This window comes from Coturnix japonica, chromosome 5, assembly GCF_054131305.1.
Source record: "Coturnix japonica strain WE chromosome 5, WE-NBRP24, whole genome shotgun sequence".
Lineage (NCBI taxonomy): Eukaryota > Metazoa > Chordata > Aves > Galliformes > Phasianidae > Coturnix > Coturnix japonica.
Genome location: NC_140667.1, coordinates 8,935,126 through 8,962,542, shown reverse-complemented (window position 1 = coordinate 8,962,542; position 27,417 = coordinate 8,935,126). Strand labels below are relative to the sequence as shown.

Genomic DNA, 27,417 nt, shown 5'->3' with positions numbered 1-27,417 from the left:
AATGAACAGGGACACCTACAGCTAGATTAGGTGCTCAGAGCCTCGTTCAGCCTGACCTTGGGTGTCTTCAGGTATGGGACTTCTATCACATGTATGCAAGATCATAGACCCAATGTTCAGATCTGTTACAGCACATGAGCACCATTTAACCACAGGTACATGATTAACTATAGACATCAGTAAGTTTAGGGCTTTCTTTTAAGTTTAGCTTTGTGTTTAAACTTACATCCAGCACACTCATCCAAACCTGCCAGTCTCTCTGCACACTTCTGAGTCAGACTAGAACAGTCTTAAACACTTTTGAGTGTAAGGGTGATTGGAACATAATTGGACCCAAAAGACTCCATGAGAGGAAGTTATCCTAAGACTACCTGAATTTCCCTTCTGGAGTTTTTAAGAGGCTACCAACAATGGCATCATCAGTATCAATCTAAACTAAATTAACAGCCTTTCCATTCAACGACTACTGAATGACCTACTTGAAAGTCATTTTCACTCGATGGCTGGTGGATGGCTTACCTGAAGGGAACAGCCATTTTAATGTTCAGAAGACTTGGAAAAAACTGAGCATAAGTACACGGCCCTTGCTGTAGTGTAGAACACATTCAGTAAATTTTGTTCACAGTATGTGAGGTAAGTCAGACTACACTTTTGTCTGTGCTGCTGGGAAGACATGAGACCACTACATGCAAAAATGACAAGCTCAGCCATCTCCTAGGGATGCTTGGCATATAAAAATTCTATTCTCCTTCCAGAACAAACAATGCAGAAAATTACACCATTCACTGTAGGCATCTCAATTGTATAGATTATCAGGTACTGGAAAATGGACACAGAGATCCAGAGTTCACTACTGCTCATTTTCTAGGACCAAAAGGAGAAGCCATAAGACCACATTTTTTTTCATTCAATCAGTTACTCCCTGCATCAGATCTACCTCCAGAGGAAAGAAATGTAACTCAAGTCCAAATTTTTCCAGGGCTAATTAACCATGGAATATATTAGCTGGATACTCCGTGTCCTCAGTGTTAGTGCAGCGTAAGTGAAAGAATACAGAGCAATTTCCTTATTAGCAATGATTAAAGAAGGCTGAAACAAAGAGCCCTGAGTTCACTAGCCAAGTAAACGGAGAAGCACAAAAGGAAGTGCTGCTTATATAAACCAGGCAGGAGAGAGGATTGCTATCTCCTCTCCCCAGTCTCTCTTTCTTTAACCTTCCATAGTTTACTATTATTATCCAGGCATTAAGGTAAACTCACGTTGCTTTGTGCTTTCCTGATGAATGTGGTATGATCCTATTGTCCCTGGGATCTGTCAGTGTTCCAGCTAAGCTGAAAGCAGAAAGAATTGCTTTTCCTGCATCTCAAGCTGGACAGAGTTTGCAGAAGGGACATTTATGGCACAAGTTTGTGACCCTTTGTTTGAGCCCTGTTGCCTAAGTTTTGCCTTTGCAGGGATTCTACTTCAGCACTGTCCAAGCTGCATCCTTACATCATGCTGACCAAGTTTTAACTACATATTAGACTAAAAGACCTACCACCTAAGCTCTCATTGTAGGCAATTGAGGCAGGTAAGTTTCAAAAGAATTATTCACACTCTGCTATCAGGTGAGACCTGGTAGTGGCCTTCAAGTATCTAAAGGGGGACTATATGAAAGGGGAGGACAGACTTTTTAAAGGGGCAGTTGTGACAGGACAAGAGGAAATAGTTTCAAACTAAAAGGGAGAGAACTTGACTATATATAAAGAAAAAAGAAGGGGGAAAAAAAATAAAATAAAAAGGAAGAAGTTTTTACAATAAGGGCAGTGAGGCAGTGGCACAGGTTGCCCTGAGAGGTCATGGATGCCCCATCCTTGGAAACACCACACTCCAGCCTGGACAGGGCTTTGAGCACCTGATCAAGTATAGGTGTTCCTGTCCATTGCAGGGGAATTGGACCAGATGGCTCTTAAGGGTTCCTTCTAACTGAAATGCTACTATGATTCAATCATTCTATCCAACAAGTATTAAATCCCAAGTATTAGTAATTATATTTCAGGTGATAATGACCCTCTTGAGGTGAATCTGTCCCTTTCTTACCACTCACAGTGGTATGATCTGAAACAACTAGTCCAGACCAAAAGCTTAACTTTTAAATTGTGAATCTATAAATTGAGATTCAGTAATGGAGGCTACAGAGCCTCCTTCAAACACAGCAGCCTATTCTCATCATGCCACCCTGTCTTCCTTGCTGTTCTCGCCCACATTCAGTGCATTAACCCCGCTCACAGGGTTCGCTTTCAGAATGAATATCCGCTTTACTTCTCTCCACAGGAAATAGAAATTGTGTTTTCTTGAGTATGACAGGACACCACAGTTTACTATCCTGACCTGAAGACAGATACTGCTCCTTTTGGCAGCCTTCTTACAGCAATTACCAACAGAACAAAGTCATAGGAAACAGCTTTTTCTTTTTTTTTTTTTTCATTCTACTGGGTAAGTCAAGGACAAGATTTCCTGCTCTTGCCTTTTTATAGCTGATAACATATGTGGACAGAAATTCTACAAAAGAGAAGTAAATGCAAATCTCTTTGCCAAGACAAAGACTGTATAATTAAAAAAATAGAAAAAAAAACACCAAAATAGAAAGGAATTTGGTACCTTGTACTGACAGAAGGCTAAAAACACTGGAAAAATTGCAATCCTTCCACTGCCTATTTACTTCTGCTGGCATTAAGGGTCAAATGCCGTGCACTGTTTTCAGTCTGTCAGTTCAGAGGTTGACTGCACAACTTACAGCTGGGACAAGGCAGGAAAAATATTAAAACATGGGCTGTTGCTGTTTGTTCCAAAACTGAAAGAAGGTGACTCAAATCTCAGTTTCTTTTCTTCTGCCTACCTAATCCTAATTTCTTCCAATCTTAGCCAGAAGAAATATTTCAAAGGACTCAGTACAAAATTAGAGCAGCCACTTAGCAAAACTGATCTTCAACACATACCTAACTTACTGGAAGTCCTGGAGCATAAAATTCAGATATACGCCTAAAATATAGACATATTCCAAACCAATTGATGCTCTAGGACTACTTTCTGCTATTTCCACTCTATTTCTTCATTATATTTTTCTTTTTCTTTCTTCAGTCACTAATCATTCCCACAACATACATAATAATCATTTAGGTGGCTCCAAAAGTAATGCCTCCTAATTTTTTTCCTGGAAACTACAAGCAAAACAAAGAGCACAACAACACTATTCAAGGCAGAAAATCCTCAGGCACAAAACAGTTTTTTCAAACACAGCCATCACTGTTATTGCTGCATTTTCAGCAGTGATGAAAAAGATGTTTCATGCCATACTTGTGGAAGTCTCCACCAGCAGAGGTGTCCCACTGTCATCACTGCTGAAACACATCACCAACTACCTCCCTGTTTACATATTCATTGTTTGGCCTCCATAAATGTTCAGCAACTGTTGATGATTGTCAAGGGGTGCTGTTGTTTCTGCATGGAGGATTTCTCCTTTGCTTTGGGTAAGTGTCCATGTCAGACACCATTTTGTCAGACTGCCCTTCTGCTGCCATCTGTTGCACAGTAACAAAATGTATTGGAATACTGGCAGGAAGATTCAGCCTCTACTGTTCATCACCAAAATCCACCTCTGATGAAAATCATAAAACAGGAGGCATTACTTTCAGAGCAGCCCTCATAATAATTGTTGCTGCAGGACATTATTTCCTACACACCTGTTTATATATCTGTATATATATAGTTTATATATCTCTATATATATAGCCAAAGGAAAGAATTACTACACAATTGTTCATCTCCATGTATTCCATACTGCTTTCTGATTCCACTACCCATTCTGATTTCCATTGCTTTTCTACACTATTCTTAAAAGTTACTGAGAAGCCTTCTGGGCAGGGAAATAGAATCTATCATTTCCAGAGAGGGCCTGGAATTAAGAGGGTGCTGTAGAAAAAATATTTCCCTGATTTCAAGCTGCTTTGGAAATTATACACCAGAAAATGATAGGAAAGCCACTTCCTGAAATGCAGCTGTCACTGCAGTAGAAGGCAGCTTTTGTAAACACAAGACACTGAACAAGATTTTAGGACAAAACTGAAAAATCAGAACAATTGAATAGAAAAACAGAAGGAGGACTAAGTGGTGAGAATTCATTAAAAACATTGAAATTCACTACTGACATGCCAATTCCCAAGCAAATCAGCACTACAGGTACTGAATGCAAAGGATCTGCCTGATTCTGAAGGAGGAAAACAAATCTGACTTTAATAGGAAACCCAAATGTGAAAACAAATAAAATACATTTCTCTCTAACGCTTTGAATTTGCCACTTAATTATGAAATCAGCTAACAAACCTGAAGGTGAGACCCCTCTGAAGGGAAAGATTCATTTTAGCCCTGATTGTTCTTGGGATGTACCCTAATCCACACCAGATACAAGCGCTCCACAGAAAAAGCTAAGTTAGGTGTAGATGAGAATTCTGTAGAAAGAGAGCATTAGAAATATAGTCAAGCACTCTCCAAGCTGTGCCAGTGCTATTCCATGACCTGATAAAGAAAATTTTGCTGTATGCTAACTTGCTTTCCCTGAACAAACAGGCTGCTCAGGCAACTGCATACTTCAGGTTTTGCTCATGGATGTGAATCTGCCTGTACCAGATTGCTACGAGCAAACATTGCTCCTAACTGACAGATCTCTGCTGAGCTACTTATCTTTTTTAAGTTGGAAGCCTCAGTTTTCTTCTCAGCAGACAGGTGTTTCCATGACACACAAAATCATTCCAGCGTTACATACAGTTGCTAACTGGAATCCTTATGGGTTGTCTAAAGGAAGACAATGGGGGGAAGCGACATGAAAACTTAATGACTCTTTCAGCCCCCCAGATGGTCACTCAAACCTGTAACTCCGGGAAACTGTCTAAAACTTTCTTGTTCAATTAGAACCAAAATCCTAGAAAATCACAGCATGCCAGCGAAAAGTAAATTGGTCATGAGTTTGTCATGTGATTAAGCGCAGAAAAAGGGACAAATAGGGAAGAAGGCTTTCTATCACACCACACAGCAGGGATTTAAGTCTTCCACCAAAATGCTGCATTGCAGGAATATTTGGAATTTTGTATTCAACCTTCATATGTTTCATCACAAACAAAATCTTGGTATAGAGGAAATTGTTCCAAAAATTGTATTAAAAATCATGAAGAAGCTGGGTTGGGAAAAGAGGTCTCAATAACTAAATATGCATATTTTGATCAAGTAAATTCTTAATTGTTTACATATTTACATTACTTCCATTCTTTTTAAAACAGCCACATTTGTAAGCACATCTGCCAATATTTTGATTACAGAGGGTATATGTGTCCCTGTTAGTTGCAGGGGAGTTAAACCAGGCAAACTTTAAGGGTCCCTTCCAACTCATAGGTTTCTATGAATCCATGAAGATGCTGAACATAGATAAGTAACATTTATAGGTAAAAAAACTGATGAGACTATTAGATATTTGATACAGCAGTGATATCACTCTCAGGAGCAAGGTATACTCGCATTCAAGACATGCCTTTCTAAACCATGTTCATGATTAAACAGCCCACACTGTTTCATGACACACTGAAGGGCCTAAAGTCACATCTACAAAGATTTTGTAGTGTTGTAGCTTTCACTGATTTTACTGGGTTAAAAAACAGTGCTTAAATTTACACAGGCATTTGCACATCTGATATTATTCAAAGATTCCTAAACCCTGTTATATTCAAGAGGATCAAAGCACCCAACTTCTGAGAATGTTAGTAAGTGTCCAATAAGATTTTCTGAAGTATTCCCTGAAATTATCACAGAGTTGTACTGAACAGGCAGTGATCCACCATTCTAAGCCCATTCCTTGCACCTTTTATTCTGTGAGAACAAGATACAGATAAAGAGGCAATTGATTTTACTGCTGGCATCTTAACCTTTTAAAAAAAGAAAAGAGACAGTTGGAGAACTTGAAGGAAACAAAATAAATAAGGAAATAAATAAATAAATCAGGCACCGTAGAATTATTGCTACATAAATGGAGAGAGCTGAAGAAAAATTAGCTCTCATTCATCCATTTTTCAAAAGAAAGGATTTATCCCACTTTCCTTAGTGAATTTGAAAGGTATTCCTTCTCATTAGGCTGAAGACATATTCCTCTGAGGTGTTTCCATCTTTGTTGCAAAAGTCTGCTTCCTGAAAGAGACGAATTTAAATTTAAACTCACAATGCTGGACACCCTTTTTATTTTCCATGCTGTCATTGTTTTTGTTCTGCAGTTTAAGCTGTCTGACCTGAATTTAGCAATTTATCATACTGCCCGCTTAAGAAATAAAGCGACTGTACAATGGAAAATGTTGCTGAGGGTCACTTCTGTTGCCAAGCTGTATCTAAAATCATTTCTTGATCAAGGTCCAGCCCATTTTATTTTTATCTCTTTCATAACAAAAGAGAAACAGCTTGGCAGAAGTCCGCTAACAATTGGTGGAATGTCAGAATAGCTACCAGGTATCAGGGTACCTGGCAAAACATATGAGGGTTTCCAGACAGAACTGCCATTAGCGTGTAAATAAAAACATAACTTACATGAAGAACTGCCCTAACCTCAGTGTTTTTTGAACCCATCTCCGAAGTTGTGCCCATTTGTGCCAGACTCAACTGCAGACAAACGCAAAGCAAAAGACATCACTGTTCTTTGCTGATGGAGTACAGATTTTGCAGTTGCCTCAATTTCTAGATTACAGTAAACATCACAACCAGAAGGAGGAAGGGGAGTTCTGCGCCATGGGGACACATTAAGTAGTGAAACAGATCACCTACTATAATGAAGTAATACACCAAGAGCAGAATTAAGAACACTTTCCTCACCATTCATTAGGTCTAGAGTTGTTCAGAGACAGAAGTATGCAGAATGGGAAATGGTAATATATGCCCAGGTCTGACCTGCTAGATATGACATATGATATCATCACAGGTTGAATGTTTCCAGACATTAGCTTAGAAATGCTCTAGGATTTTCCCTCCTCAAATCCAGTTTTGCTGCCCAGAGCTTTGGTTGACTTTCTGCACTGCTGTGAGTCTCCCCATAACTATCAGAACTGTCATCTGGATCCCTGTCAACACTCTCTGCAGCCATTTGTTCCTAATAGATACAAATCAGCAAAAACAGAATAGTTTCCCAAGAGAGCAAAGGGGGAAAAAAAGGATAAGAAAAAGAGAGAAAGTGACAATATCATTCAGCTAAGATCTCTGCAGTTGGTGTTGTACTTGACAGCATAACTTGATTCTAAGAAGTTCAAGAGGCAAAGGGACAATTTATTTTGCTCCATAATTTTTCTTTCAGAGCCTAAGAATGTAAAGTTCTTTTTGCATAGCAGCTCAAGGTGTATACTGCCTGTTTTTTTCTCACCACTTTCTGCATTCCATATCTGTCCAAATCACCACTCCACAACATTTCCTCTCAAGGAGAGTTGCTCTGCTCTGACTTCCCCCACACTTTCAGATTTTATACCTTCACTTCATTGCCAGTACTGAAATGGAAAGTCTTACACTGAAAGAGCAACAGACGTATAATTCAGTAAGTAGCAACTGTATTTAAGTGTCTTCCTATGCAAGAGTCAAAATATTTACCTAAGAGTAACAACACACAGGATACTCAGAATTACATTCACTTTTTACATGCATGACTGTGACACCCACACATCAGATTGCAGTCTTTGTCAGTATGACTTCATTCGGGTGTTTTAACATCCTTTCTGTATTAAGTGTATTGATGCATATTAATCCTCCATAGCTGTTCCCAAAATATACCCCGTAAATAAAACATAAAACAATAGCAATAAGCTGAAGAATCATATAGGGATGTTTGGATCATCATGAATAACACATCTCATATGTAATCCCTTAATTTCTTTCTGGTAAACTTTCTACATTACACAAAGATATCCAGACACACTCACGAATACAAAGGAAGAGTTAGGTAGAAAAAAATGTACAATTTGTGTTCAAATTGTATTTTTCAGGTAAGATTTGTACACAGAACCAGGGCCCAAGCAATGGATGGCTACGAAAAAGATAAGGAAGAAATCTGTAACGTGGGAAAAACAAGAATGTGGTGCTTAGCTCATAGCAGAGTGCTGTGCACCACCTGGAGGAGCTCTAAATGAGTCAGGAGTTCATGAGTAGCTTCCTTTTGTAAATTTGCTCAGGCACAGCATCCCACTGGGGCGAGTGCTACCTTTGTAAGCAGTTCCCGTAGAGTATTTCCACCTCACTCCAAAGGGAAAACTGATAATTTTTGAGCTGTCTCAAAGTGAGAGCAGGAGGCTCAGTATAATAGGAAAGGTATGGGGAGAATTCAAAGTCACATTTAACCCTTGTTCATTCAACACATTCAGTGAAATACATGAGTCAGGCTGAGAGATCATTTAATGTGCTGAACAAGTACTATGACATACAGACTGTACTTCCCCTCCATTTTCTATCACTGCAGATTACGTTTGTCTAACTTCATCAGTTGCCAATACTTTTAGGTAAATACCTGACCTCTATGTCAGTATATCCAAAATACAGCATGAAAACTACACCTGAATGAACCCTTTCAATGAAAAACAAGCAGATACCTGAATTAATTGGTTAATGTCCAGTCACAGAAAACGGACTACAAGTTACAAATAGCCTGAACATTAGAAAAGTTAAGTATACCCACCTAACCTAACATTTTAAGTCCCAGTCAATTAGTCTAATTTTGGCCTAAAAATTATTAATAATCTTATTTGTGACTGATCGCAGCGGGAAATCTATAGGGGCAAGAGCCCCCCCAGCAACACATGGTCCAGTGTGGGTACCTGAGATGTACTAAGGGTATTTTTCACCCTGCAAAATGCCATTTATGTTTATCTCCCTTTTCAAATTAAAAAGTAATGGGGGAAAAAAAAAAAAAAAAGAAAAAAAAAATCAGGTCACTGAAGTTACATCTGACTTTTTGCTTCTAGTTCTCAAATAGTCTTTCAGATTATTCATACTTTCACCCTTTCTCCGCCACAAACAAATAATCATTTCACACACGGAGACCCACCGATCACATGTACACAGCAGCAGGTTCAAAACGGAGAGAATGAGAAATATTTTTCCTCTCAGTTCTCAAGAAGGTCTTCATGTTATTCTGACTGAAGGATACATTCTGTTTTATACCTGACATCACATATATGGTTTGGTGCTGTCCATACCATACAGAAACAAAGTTTCAAGATCAATTTAATCCACAGTAACAAAGGTAAGGATATTCAGTTACCTGCACCAGCTGTGAAAAGATCGGTCTTTCCATGACACAGGTTCATACTGGTAAGTTTACAGCACACATTAACAAAATCATTTCCCCAGACATTAATTTCATAGAGCTTTCAAGGGACTGAGGAGGTGGAAAAATATGTTCCATTTTGGAGTATATCCTGTCTGTGCCCCAGTGCATGGAAAAGCAGATGCTTTTCATACATCTACAGATAGATCAAAGCATTCACCTCCAGAAAATGGGACTATGGTGATCAGGCACTGGAATGGACTGCACAGGGAGGTGGTGGAGTCACCAACCCTGGGGTTGTTCGAGGAACAATTGGATGTTGTGTTGAGGGACATGGTTTAGTGGGAGCTATTGGTAACAGGTGAACAGTTGGACTGGATGATCTTTTAGGTCTTTTCCAACATATTATATAGATTCTATGATTCTATGAATATGGTTGTTCCAAATTACTCCAAAATATGAATATTCATAGGTAATTGAACAGAGAAAATAATGATCTTGTATGAAAACATCAGTAAGATAAAGCTAAGCCACAGCCATACAATAAAGCAGGAGTGGTGAGGCACTGGAACAGGCTGCTCAGGGAGGTGGTAGATTCTCCATCCCTGGAGGTGTTCAAGAAAAGGGCAGATGTGACACCAAGGGACACGGTCTAGAGCGGTCACAGGCATAGGCTAATGATTGGACAAGATGATCTCTGTGGTCTTTCCAAACTTAACATTTCTATATTTAACTCAGAAAAAAAAACCTCCTTTCAACCAGGGCAGCTCCTCTGGCTTTCGGTGTTACCTTCAGATTCTGTATGCTGCAACAACATCAAGGTTTTTGCAAACCTTTTCTTCTAGATATAGAATACTCATGTGTCAGACATTCCCTGTTTGCACTGTCTGTGATCTCGATTGCTTTGATTCATGAACTACAGGATTTGTACAAAATCCAAGTGTTGGAAGAGTAAAATTCACAAGTTAAAAATATTCTCTGTGTTAAAACATATCTCCAAAAAGCTTATGGCAGCCCAGAAAAAAAATGGACTGGTAGGCATTTGCCAAGTGTATATTTGATGAATCTTTAGGGCTTGTTATAAATATGTGATATGTCATAAGGTTCACCAACTTCAACATACCTTCAGTTAGGATAATATTCCCACTGAGCATTCCGTCCATGTTAGATGCAGTTGCAATAGCCTGATTCTAGCAAACCCCAGATTTACCAAATGCATTAAGTCTTTATCCAGAATACTTGGCAGGGATCAGAGCATTATACATGTTAACAATTACTATTATGACTTATCCAAGCGTGCTAAGCAAATAACCAGATTTGAGATAAAATGATTATTCTTTTAAAGACTGAATTTGTTTTCACAGAGTTGAGATTTCACTCCTGATCTCTGTCCTAATAAAATCATAAAAAAATAAGCAATAGACAGCACAATGCTGTTGGGCTGAGAAGAGATGATAGCAACCCCAGAGACAAGACTACATCGCTGTGCAAACTTGTTATGAAATATCACTATGCTTTTCTAAAGCAAAGAAAATAATGACCAAAAATAGTAAACGTAAAATGCAGTGTCAGCAACTAGACTATCTTCTGTCATGAAACGGAAAACCAGGATTCACAGAGGATATTTCTATGTCTTGGATTTTGTGAAAATTAGATTAATTAGCAGCAGCAGAAGGAACTTAAGAATGAAATTTGGGAGCTGAACCTCTGAGAATGAATTCAGAAGTTAAGAGGGTAAGGTATTAGTTCACACTGTACAGTGAATTTTGAAGATGTAAACTTAACTAAGCTTTGTTCCAGGGCCAGTTACCAAACAGGGATAAGTGTTTGAACTGTTGAATTCTGATTCCCAGTCCTGAACTGAAAATAGTAGAATTCGAAATACTAGATATTCCATAGATGTTATGTATGCAATCCACCTGCCCTGTTTCTGTCCTAATGTAGGATGAAGGAGTTACAGTTCTGTATACCGCTGATTTACTTATTTTCCAAAGCAGAAGAGATGGAAGAACACAAAAAGGCTTGGTAACATTCACCAAAATCCAGCACAGGTCTGAGTTTGCCTATTGTGGTTATGCCAAGATTTATTAAAGCCCAGCATGTGTTCACTCATTTCTATCCAAAATGAAGTGAAAAGGCACTTTGCATCTGCCTTCCAAAAAAAGTTTGCTTACTTGGCAAACTTTGTTTAAAAAATCTGTTTCTTCCAAGGTTTATCTCTCCAGTTTTCTTTGTCTGATTGTTTGAGACTTGGGGGGCTTTTTTGGTTTTACACATGAGCATGTAGTTTTCTCCCCCTCCTGCACCTCTCTTCCTCCATCCCATCTGTTGACCTCACTTCAGCACACAGTTTCCCACTTGCTTTGCCAAAAATGTATAAAACTTGGTGCGTCTGCTCTGATTTCTTTGTGACTTGTAACTGTATCGTTAAATCAACATTTGCTCTGTTATAAAGAAATCCCTGTAACTTTAATTAGGCTCTTCTGCTCCATTTGCTCGTGTGCAGTTGCAAGTGCTCAGTAACGATTCCAAATGGAAGTGATAGGGAATGGTCCCTAGAAACAAACCATGTGAGAGGCCAGAAACCTCAGCACCATGTTTCTCACAGTACTAGTACTATACTTTCTGCATACAAGATGTTTTCTGAAGCAAAAAATATTTTCCTTCTCTTGCATTTCCACTGAAGCCTCCTCCTGTCCCTCTGCCACCCCTTGAATTCTTTTCTTGTTGTTGTTGTTATTGACAAAAATAGTCCTGATTCTCCCACAAGCCCATAAGAATAGCCTGTTGCTTGAAAATTCATCTGTCCGGCTAATGATATGAGCCTCATAGCAGCTCACTTGTTCTACCGATTTCAATTTGGTTGAGGGTATCTGATACTACTCCATTGCTAATATGCAGTAGAGTTGGATAAATAACCCAAAGAAGCAAAATCCCACCAACAAGATTCTCCTGCATACAATCTCTAATACAGACAAATAACAATAGTATTTACATGCGTATAGGTAGACCTTGTAAATATAGCATTTTCTATACCTCCAGGTGAATTTGCTGAAGAAAATCCAGTAAAAAAATTCAAAAATCACTAAATGAAATGCAGAGTCCCTGAACAGATCAGAGGATTGGTTAAAAGAGGTGAAGTGAACAATAACTGAGTAGTCATCCTGGAAGAATTCAAATATCAGTAAGGACAGAACCACACTAAAACAGCAAATCCCCTCACAGAACCTAACCTAGGACAATAATTGTCAGTAATGACATGTTTTTTTCAGCAGTTGCACACTAGAAATCATAAGGTATTTCAGGGAATTTTCTTCAAAATAAAACCTATTATTTTCTGTTGAATTATGCTGTTACATTTAACACACCTCCTTCAGGAAGATTTACATACTAGGCAGTTTGACATAAAAATATAACATGGTTTTGCCTTTTGGAAAGGAATGAAGACAGTGGTATTTCCTCTTCCAGTTACAGCACAATTTCTTCTTCAATTTTTAAGTTCACGTGCATTCAAATTGTGTCAATATTACTCTGCAATAAAGCTGTTATGGTTTCTAAGTGTTCCCTACCATATGCCATAAGGACATATTTACCTGAATGACTTGCTTAAATTCACAGAGGATTTGGAGAAAAGAAGCCAGATATCCCAAATACTGATTATTTGTTTTGACAGTAATATCGTCTTCCAGTGTTGGAGGATAGATTTTCTCAGTTTTCCCAAGATTTCTTATATACAGTATGGATCCAGAGGTGGGATCCTTCCTCCAAATAGCTTACACCCTGAAAGAACAAAAGAGAACATTACCAAAAGACCCACACTCTATGCTGGCCAACCACAATCCTTCTTCGCTCTGGGCACTCTGAGGGCAGCTGTCAAAATTACTGTGCAAACAGGAACAAAATTAGTTCACTGTGTTCATTATTTAGTAATGAGTCTGAGTGACAAGGTATCATCTCCAGCTTTCTGATAAATGCTGCTTTTTTCTACGACGTACAGAAACTTTGATGATTTTCACCATAAAAATGCAATATCTTGAAGTCAATGTGAGAAGTACATATTATCAAACCACAAGAGCTTTCCTCTAAAGTTCTCAGACATTAAAGAGAAAAATACAATGGGGCAATTTCCAAACACAGAGCTGAGCTTGTTCCCATTTTAAACTGTTTATAAAAACTGAAATCCAGTCACACTGTACTGAAACCGAGAAGCAAGGGCTTTCAACTCAAACATGCCTCTTCCTTCAAGCATGCCTTTCACCATCTAAGAAAATCCCAAACAATAACAACAAAGTAAAAAGTCTAATTTTTTGGCAAAGTTTCCAGCTGCTAATTTTGCCTGTCATGAGCTGCTATTGTCAGTCTGAGGGGAGGATTGTTCCCAACTTTAAAAAATAAATAAATAAATAAAAGATGCAAAATACACTTAAAGTAACATCTGTGTTTTCTGATTTTATTAAAGCATTTTGTCTTTGTTATACAGAAATAACAAAACACTGAGCCCTTCCCATCAGTATTCATGACGTCTGCTTTTTCATACAAAACCCTCTGAAAGAAAATTCCCCCTGGAAAAAAAAAAATACTTTCCTTATAAAAAAACAGATTGTGGGACAGATGATTGCATTGTTTAATCAAATTTCCATCTGAAAACTCTTTTTCCTAGTTTTAGCTTTAGCTCACCCAGTAAGGCACAAGCACTTGGAAGCACGTGGACGTATAAAGTAGCAGCTCCTCCATTTTATTATCTCCCTTGAGCTTTGCAATTGGCAAATGAAAAAGAAAGTGGGGAACAAAAGTACTGGACATAAATTAAGCCCTGCTTTTTAAAGTTCAAACTGAATTTTCTTTATTTTTCTACAGCTGTCAGATAAGCGGGGTAGAACCACTAATGCATGTTTAATATATAAAAACTCATAATGTTCAGTAGTACGACCTCCATTGGAGACATTAGTTCAGGCCAGTGAACTTGGAGCAAGCCAAGTGTGGAAATGTGGAATTGGGCCAGTGACCCCCACCAGTGCCTGTCATATCTGCTGAAGGCAAACTTGTCAAATGTAGACAGGGCAGAAGGAGGACAAGAGTATCCTTGAACAAGCGAGCAGCAGTAAAGCAAAGATGCCCAACATCTATTCACAGTTGTCTGTTGTTCAGTAATGGCTCTGGCCATCTCAGGAACAAAAAGTCTGGTTATAGCCTCAACCTCTCAACCTTGTCCAGTCTGGGGGCCTTTTATTCCACAGACTCCCCAAAGCTGATGAGTGATCATAAAGCTATGATACGATGCATGCTGTTATTATCTCTTAAAATCTACTGTCTACCAAGCAAGAGAGGAATAGAGTATTCCCAGGGCTGTTAGCCTGATGCAGTAAAAGAGCCACTAATTTTCCTCTCTCAGTTACAAAAAAGAACTTTAAAAATAGTCAATCCATTGCTTTAATAAAGTCAGAGAATCATTTAAATCGAAAGGGACCCTTAAGGGTGGTCTGGTCTGACACCCCTGCAATGAACAAGGATACCTATACTACATCAGATGCTCAGAGCCTGTCCTGCCTGAACTTGCATGTCATTCCTTAGGGTGAGTTTATTTTTTGTTTGTTTGTTTTAACACAAATCATTTCATTTCCAACATGGAGAAACATCTGTGTTGTCTCAACAGATGCAACTCAACCAGCAGCTCCAAAACACTGCTATGGGACAGTTCATCCCGCCATGGGGGACCGGGAAATCAGCCTTTGAGCTGACACCATGCTCTGAGCACAGTGGGATCTTCAAGATCCAACATCAAGTCTTGAGCTACCATACTCTTGGGCTCTACTGAATATTATCTCTCACAGAGATCCTGACAGTTGCAGAAAGCAGCACCTTCTGCCTAGATGGCACTACTCTGCCTCTGCCAAGTTCAGAGGATGCTGATGACTATCTGGGCTACAGTTGCTCACTATTAACACAAGACAGCATGTTGCTGCTTACCCTTTCCAACTCAAAAATACCAAGTTATATTTTATTTCTTGGAGCATCTGTACAAAATTTTTGTTATTATCAAGCTATGAATTCGTAGCAGAGAAAAAAAAATTCTTTTACTTTCTTATTTTGTGTATTTTATCACACAAGAACTACAGATAAGTAAACTTAAGTGTTCTGAATGAATTGCACATATATATAGTATTTGCACATGCAAACTTGAATAATATACATACTGTCATGTAGATAAGTTAGTTCCCTCCTCGGTCCTAGAATGGTAAGCGAGGCTAAAATGTACCTCAGAATACCTAATCAATAGATTATCAATGCAGATTTTTAAGCAAATATTATGTATGTTAGTATATTTAGGGGTTTTTTGAGTTGACCCTGTACATTTTAGAACAGCCTCTATATTGACCTCTCCTACTGATAATCCTGAGGAAACTCAACTACTTTACATGTGAGCAATGGAAAAAAGCACGTTTCTTCCAAATGCCTCTGAGGAAACATTGGAAAAATGTTAAAGAATTAGTACTATTTATATGACAGCCAGAACTTAAGTTATTTTTAACAGTCAATGAGGTTCTATTTTTTCCATGTTTAATCTTACTGCGGGCTACACTCATCAGATAAAATGCAGCATCACACCAGAGTGTTACATCAGATATCACATCATTTAAGTGGTGTTATCTTTTCTATAAACTCTACAATCAATATATATATATATACATGAATATATATATATATATATAGATGCATAACTATGAATGGATTGTTTTAACAGTGGAACACGACACTACAGAAAAAAATAAGACAAATAGTGTCATAAGAACACAAACAATATGTTCTTATATATAAATTAGGGACTTCCCTACAATAATCAAGTCTACTGAACTGCACTTTTAGAAAAGTTCTGGTAACATAACTAAAAATAAATCTTCCTGTATTTAATACCTTAAAGCAAAGAGGATATACCTTGGTCTTCCTTCTGCCTCAATATTTCTTCCTACTTTAAGAAATGAAGGGGATTAATTTTTGAGTCCCATCAAAATATTCACAGATTTACAAGCCCTGGAGATGACTTACAGGTGTTTGTGCTGGTGTGAGTCACCTTCAACTGCTGCCATGCTCTCCAAGATGCCTGATCCTGCCTAAGGACATCACAAAACAACTCAAAATGACCTGTTTCCAAACACGTGATGGGTCTAGTAGCAACTACATAGCAACTAGCAGCAACTAGCAACTAGTAGCAACTATAACTTGTTTGTTATAAAGCTTAGTTTATTACATTCCTTACTCATTATGTAGACTATAGATAACATTGAGAACATTCAGAAAATGGTGAAATGGAAAAATATGAGTTGAAGAAGATTATGACAGGCAGAGATGAAGAATAGGTCAAGACAGATTAGATCTTCAGATCAAACCCAGTACCTGCAACTAACTGGATTGTTCAAACCATGCTGGTGAGCCTGTGCTAGTCTCAGTATGCAGTGGGTAGAAGTTTTATTTAGACGATTCCCTTCTTTTAAAGTAGGAAATAACAAGCTAGCTTCCAGAAACACGAAACACTGAGATAGCAAAACCAAGCTGTTGAAGTTCAGACAGCCTGAAAAGTCAGCCTTAAGCTTGACCATACAGCCTTAGCTGAACTCTCTATATGAATAGATCCATGTGAATCTATCCCTGGTGAGTCTGCATCCTATTGCATCCGCACAAGCAGAGCCAATTCACATTAATCAGCCAACCTCAAGTCTGGTAATTCTTTAATCCCAAAAGCTTGGTTTTGGTAATTTCAAGTTATATTATCACAGTTTTATACATATAGTAGCATAAATTCATATTCCGTGGCTCTGTCAGACTGCAAGAGACATCAATTTGGAGTGAGAGGATTCTTTGACCATACAAGCTCCTGTCACTCAGCTAGAGTGGTAAGAAGTATTTGGCTCAGTTTCACAAACCTCATGTGCCCTCATTTCCTTTTGTATTTTTTGCTCTGCCATCCAAAGGGTCAGAGTGCATTACTGAACCTAATGAAAACCTCCCCACAATCTCTTCCTTTTTACTACTTGTAACATAGATAAGAAAAGAGGTACACTGCATTTAAAGGTCAGAATGTGAGCAAGCAGTTCACTCAGAGATAGGACTCCCTTTCTCTGATCAAAGAATAACAGACAGTGCAATTTGGGAAGTTTAGTGTTACGTTCTTTGGATATCACATTTCCCAATCCACAGCTTTCTCTGCATACCTTTCCCCTCCCACTTGTTTAGATTTGTCTTCACTTTTCTTTCCTCCTTGTTATTTTGGTGGAAATGAGGCGCTTGTTTAGTTGTGGACCATTTGGCTAGGCTAGTTACATACCTGAGTCATTTCCCATTACACTGAAATTAGACATTCCTATAAACCATCATGTCTTTTTTGTATTATGTCCTTAGCTTGCTGCATGCAAGTTTGAGTCTAGAAGCTACTTCCTTTCCATCCTAGCTGCTAACCCTAAGACTTCGACAGCTTTCACAAGAATCTCCAGCTAAACGTTTAAAATAATGGACCAGGTTTGTTGTTCTCAGGGCTTTGGCAAAATAGGTATAAATGACCAGTGTTTTATGAGGGCTTATATTTCAAAAGGTCTGCAGCTCTTGATTTATCTTTATTCACTAGCAAGAGTTACATAGTTCTGTCTTCCATCTTTACCCTTGTCAATTATTTTTAAGGTTTGGCTCTATATCTACTGCAATTATAGTAATTCATAAAGACTTTGCATATAAAATACATTCAGAGGCCCATTTCATTATCAAATTTGCCTCTGTTTACAAATTTTTTTTTTTACTTGTATCGACAATTAAAAAAAAAAAAAAAGTCAAAATAGCCCATTAGTAACAGTGTATATTTGCAGTGCAAATACCTTTGCACAGTCAGTATTCTTCTGCATATTGTGACCAAGTCTTTGTTCTGTCTTTCAAGACATTGGCTCTATTTGTAAAAGAATGTTCTTCTTAAGTATTTTTGTTCTGGTTTGTCTTTAAAACAAACATCCATCTCTGAGGTGGAATTTTATAAATTGTCTGTCAGTTTTGGGTGTATTGTCACTGCTTGGATGAGAAATGTCAAATTCAGGTTCCTACGTGGCTCTGAAAACACTTCAGAACTCTCCCAAGTCATCAGTTCCACCTAAAAACATCATTTCTGAGCACTGTATCTTCAGTTTCTCTCCCTCTGCCTCTCCCCTTTACCATGAACATGTATCTCATTAGAGTGCATGACATCCATGTTGTCCTTATTATCCTTATTATCCTTAGCAGACTAAAAATTGCCAATTTCCATATGGCTGATCTCCTCAATCTGCCAAGTTTTTCATGATTTATTCAGAAAAAAATGGCAATTTACGAAAACAAATTCTTTGTTTCCCCACAGAAAGACCAGTTTCTATTCTCTGAGCCAAGAAAATAGAACTAAACAATACATACAACAGAAGCAGATGTAGCTATTATAGTGTGGCCTGGTGCTGTGAGAAAAGGGACAGCATGGGTAACATTAATGCATTAATACATTTATTTCAATGTGTTTAACTTTTTCTACTTAACATCTCTCCCATTATTCTTTTGAGTGCAAAAAAATTTCAACTTGTTCACCCATTTGCTGGTCTGCAGTGCTGCCACCAGAGCACTGCATTGTTGTGTGCATTAAAAAGAAAAAGCCAGGGAACACACACTTCTAGTCAGTGGGAGATTTCAGCTCATAAGCAACAATCTCTGTTGTTGTAAAATTCAGCATTGAACCAATGGATCTATTTTGTATCAATACACTTTAATTGGTTTTCTGGATGACAACTCCACAGAATAATGCCAGGATCAGTAGTGAGGACCAGGACCGTATTAGCAGAGTAAACATTAAGTTATTATGTCCTTTTCAGAGAGCACAAAAGTTACTCTAGCTTGAAGCCATATGGCTTAGAAGCATGTTGACATATCTCAGCAATAAAGGGTTACGTTACAGAAGGGACCATGTTGAGGAGATCAGAAAAGCTGGATTGGCTACTTGACCAGTGTCACATCACTGAACTCGGTGTAAAGAGCTTGAATAAAATGACATGAACTCATCTGCGACCACTGTCTAGGAGTGGAGACCTTTAACAATGGTAGCACCTGCCAGATCGCCGCTCTCCTCCCCAATAAAGTCACCAACAGCCCCCTCACTGTTCTGTCATGTGCCTGGCACAAGGCCCCTATTGTTATGAGCCACTCTCACTCCAATAATTTCTCCTCTAAATGACACTGCACCACCACAGGTCATTTCAAGGGGACTGAAAAGAAAGATTTTGCATCTGTTTTGAGTTGTAGGCACCAAGGGGGAGGGGGTTCAAAACCCCTTGATAGCTGGCAAATGGTAATAGCAAAATGTCTCTATTGTTTGTGTCTGAACAAACAACCATACTACATGAGAGTTTTTATTGTCCTCAAGGCAATCTGCCACGAATGCTCCCCTTTGCCCATACTCTACAAAGAGAAAAAAAAAAAAAAAAAGGGAAAAAAAAAAACACTGCCACAATAGTCACAGTTAGGAAACCTTAGTGAGAGTTTAATGACCAGCTACCAGCTAATGGATGGTGAGCAACATATGGCAGAGCTTGGCCTCTTCACATATTGATTAAAAATGATTTAAAATTTAAAGCCAAGTTTGTTTGACAAAGTTCCAGCTTCTCAGCAGCCACTTAACAATCTGAATAAATCTGAAGAGGAAAAGCTTAAATTCTAACCTAAGGCAAAACAGAACAAATTCATTGTCACATTACATAATTGAATCTATTACATCCACTCAAGATTAACAGCCAACACTTTACAATTTTTCCATCTACCTAAAATGTTTGCTGTTGTAAATAGCAAAACAGATCTTTGTAGTATTTGCTAACTTTTTCAGAGTGCTTTTATTACACACAGTCGTTAATGGCCATAATCAAGACCTGTTAGTCATATTTTAACAGCGTAATAATATTCAATGCAATAGAAGGCTTCTATACCTATGTCCTCAAAGCACCACTTGAGTTAAATGGTCATATTTTTATACAAGTCTTTGTGTCCTATTCTAGCATGATGAATGTTAGAAGCTAGAGCACTCAAGGTAATTGTTCCTACTGAATGGATTTAAGGTCTAACTGGATTACTTTTTATTCCCTTTCAAAAACAGCTACACATGATCTAGAAAATAGATCAGATAACAGCATACAAATTGCAGCACCTTGTAGCCTACAGAGTCAAATGCACAACCGAAAAGATTCCAAGTACATGAATGGAGAAAGAAAAAAAAAAACAAAAAAAAAAAAACAACAAACCCACATATACTGATTTTTAAATGCTTTTCTTTTCTTTTTTAAAGGAAAGAAGATGCATTCCCCACAGTCCAGCTATGAACAGAGTAAGGGTCTGAATAAAGACTTTAGATGTTTGGCAACTGAAAAAAAATCAGTGCATGAAGTTGGTATAAGGCAGCCCGTATTTTGCTCTTTCCAAGAGGTGGAGTAACTCTTGTCACTGAGCCAAGGCTTTCACTTGTCTCCAGCCCCACTATGAACATTTACCTTACACTATCAAGGCAAACTGTAGGTTCTAAAAAGTTAGACATTTGTCCTTTGCAGAATGTTACACCCAAATAATTCAGAGTAAACAATGGCCAACCTGAAGGAGCAGTGAGAAAAAGGATCTGATTCCCACAGGTTACTGTGGATCAGCTGAGCTGGCATAATCTGCAGTGCACATAGAACACAAAGACAAATATTAGCACAGATCACCTAGCTCCAACTGACTGCTGGCAGAAGACACGTCTATACCCAGAAACAGTACTGGGGACTGCTTACTCAGGTGAGAGGAAGTGGAAAGCAATGGAGAGGAGGTGTTAAAACACATTGTACCAATGAGATGATCACATATAAATTATATATATATATAAAATTTTTTAAAATGGCAAAAACAATGGGGAAAGAAACCTTCTTTCTGAGTAAGATCAGAAAGAAAGGAGCAGACAGCACAAGGTTGGTGCTACTGTTTGGAAGGTGTCTTAAACGAGATCAGTTGATTATGTATTTAAAAAAGTGCAAGATCCTGCTTCAAAATGTTTCTTGGGGGCTCATAAAGTCATAAAGATCATGGAGCTCCAACCCTCTGCAGTGTGCAGGGCTGTCATCCACTAGACCAGGCACCCCTGTTGTTTACAGATGAAATTACAGTCGCTCCTCTATTCAGCTGGAATATCCATGAAGAGAGGTAGAGAACATGCCCTTGCTTTGCCCCCAGAAGATCCTTATTTACATTGTAAAGCAATTCACTCAAACAGATGGAGTCAACCCTGTGATTAAAAAGTTTAATGTGATCGTTCTAGAAGTTTTATTTTGGGAATATAAAAAATAACCAAAAATCAAAGTGCCATAATGTTTTAACAGGTTTCCTTTACTTACATCTGCCTACTTCTCTTACTGGAAGAATATTTCATTTCTAGAGTCTTTACATTATGCCAGCATATTACTACATGACAAAACATTGAAAGATATTAAGGCACAAGCTGATGGAGATGGAAATAAAGCGTGCCAAATTCCAAAGGAGTTAAGCAAGTAACTTGTTTAAGAATACACAAAAAAAGCACTACACTTGATACCAAATGCTGTCTTTAAGCACGTATGCACGTGTCAAAGCTGGTCCAGTGATCATGCATTATTAACTGCAGAGTGCTCCTCAGAGATAACAAAGAATGATCACTGTATATTACTGATTGTAAACTGGAATGCAGCAAGAGATTTTTCCTGAGGTCACACAGGAAAATCTGTGTCAACACCAGGATTAGAAGTGAGATCATCTGGCTTCCAGCTTCATAAAATCATCCTTCCTCTCCAAAAAAAAATTACTTTTCTAATAATAGAAGCCACTACAGGAAGAGGTGGTCTTCTGTTTTTGTCTTTTAACTTCAGAAATGTAAGAATGACCAGTTCTGGTTCTCCCTGCGCTGGGCTTTCCTCAGCGTTTCCTGAGCACAGGAATATCTTGACACTGTCAGAAGTATTTTATAAATCTAGAATTTTAAAAGCAGAACAAAACTGTAGACTTCAGAATGTACACAAATTCCTCCCACAGAAGAATATTCACTGTCTCATCATTTTGTTCCATTTAATCGTATAAAAACAATTAGAGTTTATGTTCTCCTAGCTAATTATCATTATGGTTAAATAAAATCTCCTACCTGAAGAGAAAAATCATTGAATTATTAAGATTGAAAAAGACCTCTCAAATCACGTAGTTCAACTGTCCACTTACCACCAATACAGCCCACTAAATCCTGTCCCTAAGACAAAATAATACAACCTGAGTAAGCATTTGGAAATCATTACAGACGGTCCTCATACTCTAAAGGTAGAGCTGAAATAGTCATGTGCTAGTGCAAGTGTGGAGGTGCAGAGAAATGCATGGCACTGGGGAAGGGAGAAGGAAGACAGTGGAGAAGAGCTGCAGCCTTTGTACCCCTTGAGGACCTAAGGTCTTTCTACCCAAACTCAGGACACTATACATGACTCACCACACCAGATTTTCTCCAAGATGAAAGAAAAAAATGAATTAAGGAATCCCCAACAAACAAGTCCAACTGTGAAGCTTAATGAGCACTGCAAAGATTTTCTCCCTAAGAAAGAAAAGAGGACAGTCAGTACTTTTGAGGGGAAGTTAGGGAAGGGCAGGCAATTGTATAACATTTGTAAATGCTTCTGCCACAGATATTTTAGGGCCACGGAGGACTTCCTCCTCCCTTCCTTGCCCCCCTTTTCCCAGCAGATCAAGTGGAAGTCTGCTGCCCCAAGCCCTGCTATCTTTCTTAGCAATCTGATTAACATATGGACACACTCTGGCTTACTGAAAACAGGAAATCAATTTGAAAGGCAAGACAAATATTATTTGCTTTCTTCCCATCTGCTCTGATATGTGAACACGCCTGCTTTCAGCAGCGATACGGAATTATTGATTTAGGATATTTATAGTGTATATTCCATTATCAGGACAGCTATCAAAGGGCTGTAGGAAAGGCTGTTTGACCCTACAGGCTATTTAAATATGTAGCCACTTTAAAAAAGAAAGTCAGACTTTCTTATTCAAGTTGACAGCAATACTATTTCATGTCATGCCTAAAGATACCATTTCCTGCTTTACCATCTACTTCTGTTTGATAGCAAGTCAAATTAAGTGTAATTGTTAAGGCCTCTCCTGTCTGTGTGATGACCCCAGTGCATTTCCAGGCTACTGATTTGACCCTCTGGGCCTGCAAAAAAGCTGGTTTTCACAGCACTGTTGCCTGTTTACCCATAATCAGTCTGAGTCACTTTGCTAGAGGGAGCACAGAAAGCCAGAGGACTCTTTACCATAAGCACAGGCTGTGTCTTAAAACAAATGAGTTTTAAAAAGATTGTGTATAAATAACCAAACTCAATAATTCTGAAGTGAACACAGATAACTATCTAAAAAGAGCACAGTGTGCTCCCAGCAGAAGCCTGAAATGGAAAATAATAGATTGAACCACTGCTAAGAATATATGAACAATACCATTCATAGCAATATTGCATTCAATCCATTCACTGTTCTCAATATTGCTCAAGTTTTACTGATTAAAATAAATAAATAACCACTCTTTTCAGGAATATTGATTTTGTAACATCACCCAAATCAACGAGAGGGAGACAGTCCATGCACGCAGATCACAGTGGGAGCACTTCAGCAAACAATGTGCAACCTACCTAAACTCTGAGCTAGGATGTACACCAACTTGCACAAAACCTGTATCCATACAAACAAGAAGATATAACGTGAAATATATGCTCTATAAAGATGGACTGCTTATATGACCAGATCAGAAGATGTGGGATTCTGTGAATATTGTTTACCTGGAATTTAGTAATGTATTTGACAGTTTCCCACAGTATTATACTGAAAGAACAGCCTCCTTGTGGCTTGGACATGTATACAGCTCACTTTGTGCAGAACTGGCTGGATAGATCAGCTTAAGGAATCATAGCGAATGGATGGCAGCCCAGTTAGAAGCTGGTCACAAGCGGCATTCCTCAGGTCTCAGTCTTGGGGATGCTTTTTACTTTTTTTAAAATTCTTTTGTCAGTAAGAGTTCTTACTTTACTTACTAAGTTCTCTACCAACGTAACTCAGATAACAACTAAAACAGGGTTTGTAGGTCTCATTCATCCTGCTCTTCTCTCTGCCTTCCAAAAGTCTTCTCAATCATTGCTGCTCTACCTTGAAAGTTCTTTGCAACTGGAACTATAACTATTGTCTGATAAACATTTAGCACATTTGTTGGCAAAGAGATGGCATAGAAATCATATCTGCACTCTTTTGCAGACAGCAAAAAGCCAAACTGTTATTGTTCTGAATGTTGCTTACCAGAGAATAGGCCAAATCCTAATGATTTTTCTGACATTCTGTGGAGCAATTATTTCATGAAGCTTTCTGCTAACCAAAGGAAAAAGTAGACCCCAAGACTAGATACTGGTTGATTCAAGAAAAAAGTACTTTTACTAAATGGACAAGTGCTTAATACAGAGGAAAGGAGTCACACTTACAGCATTCTGCTCACCTAATATTATGATAACTCTGATTCTGACTGTTGAGCAGCATAACCTTGAACTGACTGTTTTGTTTTCACTTCACAGCCGCAGGTAATTCACCTCCCACATTAAGAATCCATGCCTTGACATTTCAAGGAATACCAAAGATACTTTCCCTAACTCAATGTGTGTTCCCCGTACAGACAGAGGGCATTTCACAGGAGTCGGTGGAACAGAAACATAAACAGACCCCAGTGCCCTGGTTAGGCCTCCAAACAGGAATGCCAAACACCTCCCCCTGCTCCCTGTCACTGATACCTCCTTCCCCATGGGTCACTGCTGGTGGCCACAGCTTTTAATCACACACTGGGCCTCCAATGATTTATCACCTCTTAATAGTTTTTGTGTTGAAGATTCCCAGTTGGCAGCACAGCCCCCGACCCCCACAATATAACACTGCCCAAGTGCTCCACATCCAAAGCAGGAAAATATACTGTCCATGTGAAGCTGAATTAATGCTGTTTGAGAAAGCTATCTGTTACTGACAACCATTTTAGCAAATAATTAGTGGCACCATAAAAGTCTAGGAATTATACAAAGGTTATAAAGTTAAATACTTAAAATCTAGTTTAATGATTCCAACAGACCTCATGGTTATCTGTAGTTTCCTGTATAGTCCATTTAAAAATACAGTCTTACTTTTGATAAATTCTTGCTATGAGATTCAGTTTAAATTTCAGTCCCAAAATGCCTCAGTGGAACTTCCTTCCAACTGTCATGAACAGAAGTGTCGTATACAGGAAAATTCCAGCACTTATAAAGTGCCAGCATACAACGTGACATTTCTATCTCAGTAAATTACTGAGATTTGTCACAGAGGGAAACACTGATGCATCATTTACAATCCACAGGTCTCAAAACTTCCCAGCACTTACCTTCATTTTGAAACTGAGATGACTTTACGATTCACTGGGGAAATTTTTCACTGAGAGAGTGGCAAGGTGCTGGAACAGGCTGCTCAGTGAAGGTATGATTGACCCATCCCTGGAGGTGTTCAAAGTGAGGTCGGATGGGGCCCTGGCAGCCTGACTTGGTGCCTGTCCAGGCAGTAGGTGTTGGAACTAGATGATCTTTGAGGTCCTTCCTACTCAAGCCATTCCATGGTTCTAATCTGAGATTGACAACATGGGATCTTGTCAGGCTCCTTGTCAAGCTGTTCTTAGGCAAAAATGTCTCTGGGACAGAACTAGACACCTCTCAGGAGATACAAAACATTTCCACTTGATCAAACTTATTGGGAAGTAATACCAAATAACAAGAAAAAAACATGAGACCTTACCAAATCCATGCTCCTGAGTCTCAGATTCTGGTAGGATCTTTCCCACTCCCTTGGCATTATCTCTGCAGGTGGCAGTGTTGACAGCAGCAGTGGTTCATCTCTGCTGGAGTGTGTCTAATGGATTCAAACAATCCATCTACCTTGTTCTTCTAGAACACAGAGAAGTAGATAGGCTTTCATTGTGGATTCTGAACACAATTATCGTACACATCATGCACTAGAACTGTGAGGCTGAAGTCAGCCTCTTGAGAATCTTAACTATTTACTCGAACTGAAAAAAAAAAATAAAGATAATGCTAGCAATAAGACAAACAGGCTGAAAAACGAAAGGAATTAACACATTCCTGTGATGATCTTACACTCAGAAAACCCAAAAACAAAGCCCAGAAGGTAAAGAATTCCATTGCCACTCAATGAGCTAGTAGGGAGGCTACCTGACAGTGCATTTTGGCGTTCAATAGCTTCATGGATTATAAACACTAAAAACAATATCAATCTATATACATATATATATTTGACATTATTAGCCAGTCACATATTTTTCTGTGCATATTGCCTCTTCACTCTCTCTTCCTTTTTCCTGTTATTCTTTTCTGCTATTAATTTATATAAATAGAAATAAGTTAAACAAAGAAGTTGGGAAAAAGAGAGCATTTTCTCTTCATCCTTTTCCATGATGTTTCCTTCATGAACTGAAAATAATTCTGAGCATTCATCAAGGAAAAAAAGGACATCTGCAATCCAGTTTTAATTTGAGTCTTTAAACGCTACAGGTTATCAATAGTAGCAACTATGACATCTCAGCTCAACAGCTTCTCCAATACTTTTAACAAAGAGTAACACCTTCAGCAATATGAGCACCCACAACCGGAGTCATGCGTGTGCTACACATCACCTGTTTCTCATCATAGAATGGCTTGAGTTGGAAGGGACCTCAAGCATCATCAAGTTCCAACCCCTCTCCCAAAACTAGCATTTCCAACTGCTAGATCAAATTGCTCAGGTCTCCATCCAATCTTGCCTTAAACACCTCCAGGGACAGGGTATCTGCAACATCTCTGGGCACCCTGTTCCAGCACCTCACCACTCTCTCAAGTAAAAGACTTCCCCTGACATCTAACCTAAGTCCCCCCTCCTTTACCCACTGTTTCCTCATCACTGTTGGAGCAATCTACAAAGGCAGAAGAGATAATCAAATCCAATCAAAGCACTGGCACAAGTTGGCA

At 38.6% G+C, this 27,417-nt stretch overlaps 1 long non-coding RNA gene across 1 annotated transcript; it reads right to left on the bottom strand.

Annotated features, from left to right (window-relative positions):
• Positions 1-47: 47 nt before the first annotated feature.
• LOC146760655 (uncharacterized) lies at positions 48-22,930 on the bottom strand. The gene is made up of 3 exons (XR_014946347.1): positions 22,827-22,930; positions 12,907-13,093; positions 48-6,210 (listed from the first exon to the last, which is right to left on the bottom strand). It is a non-coding gene; the product is annotated as an uncharacterized LOC146760655 (long non-coding RNA).
• Between the last annotated feature and the right edge of the window lie 4,487 nt (positions 22,931-27,417).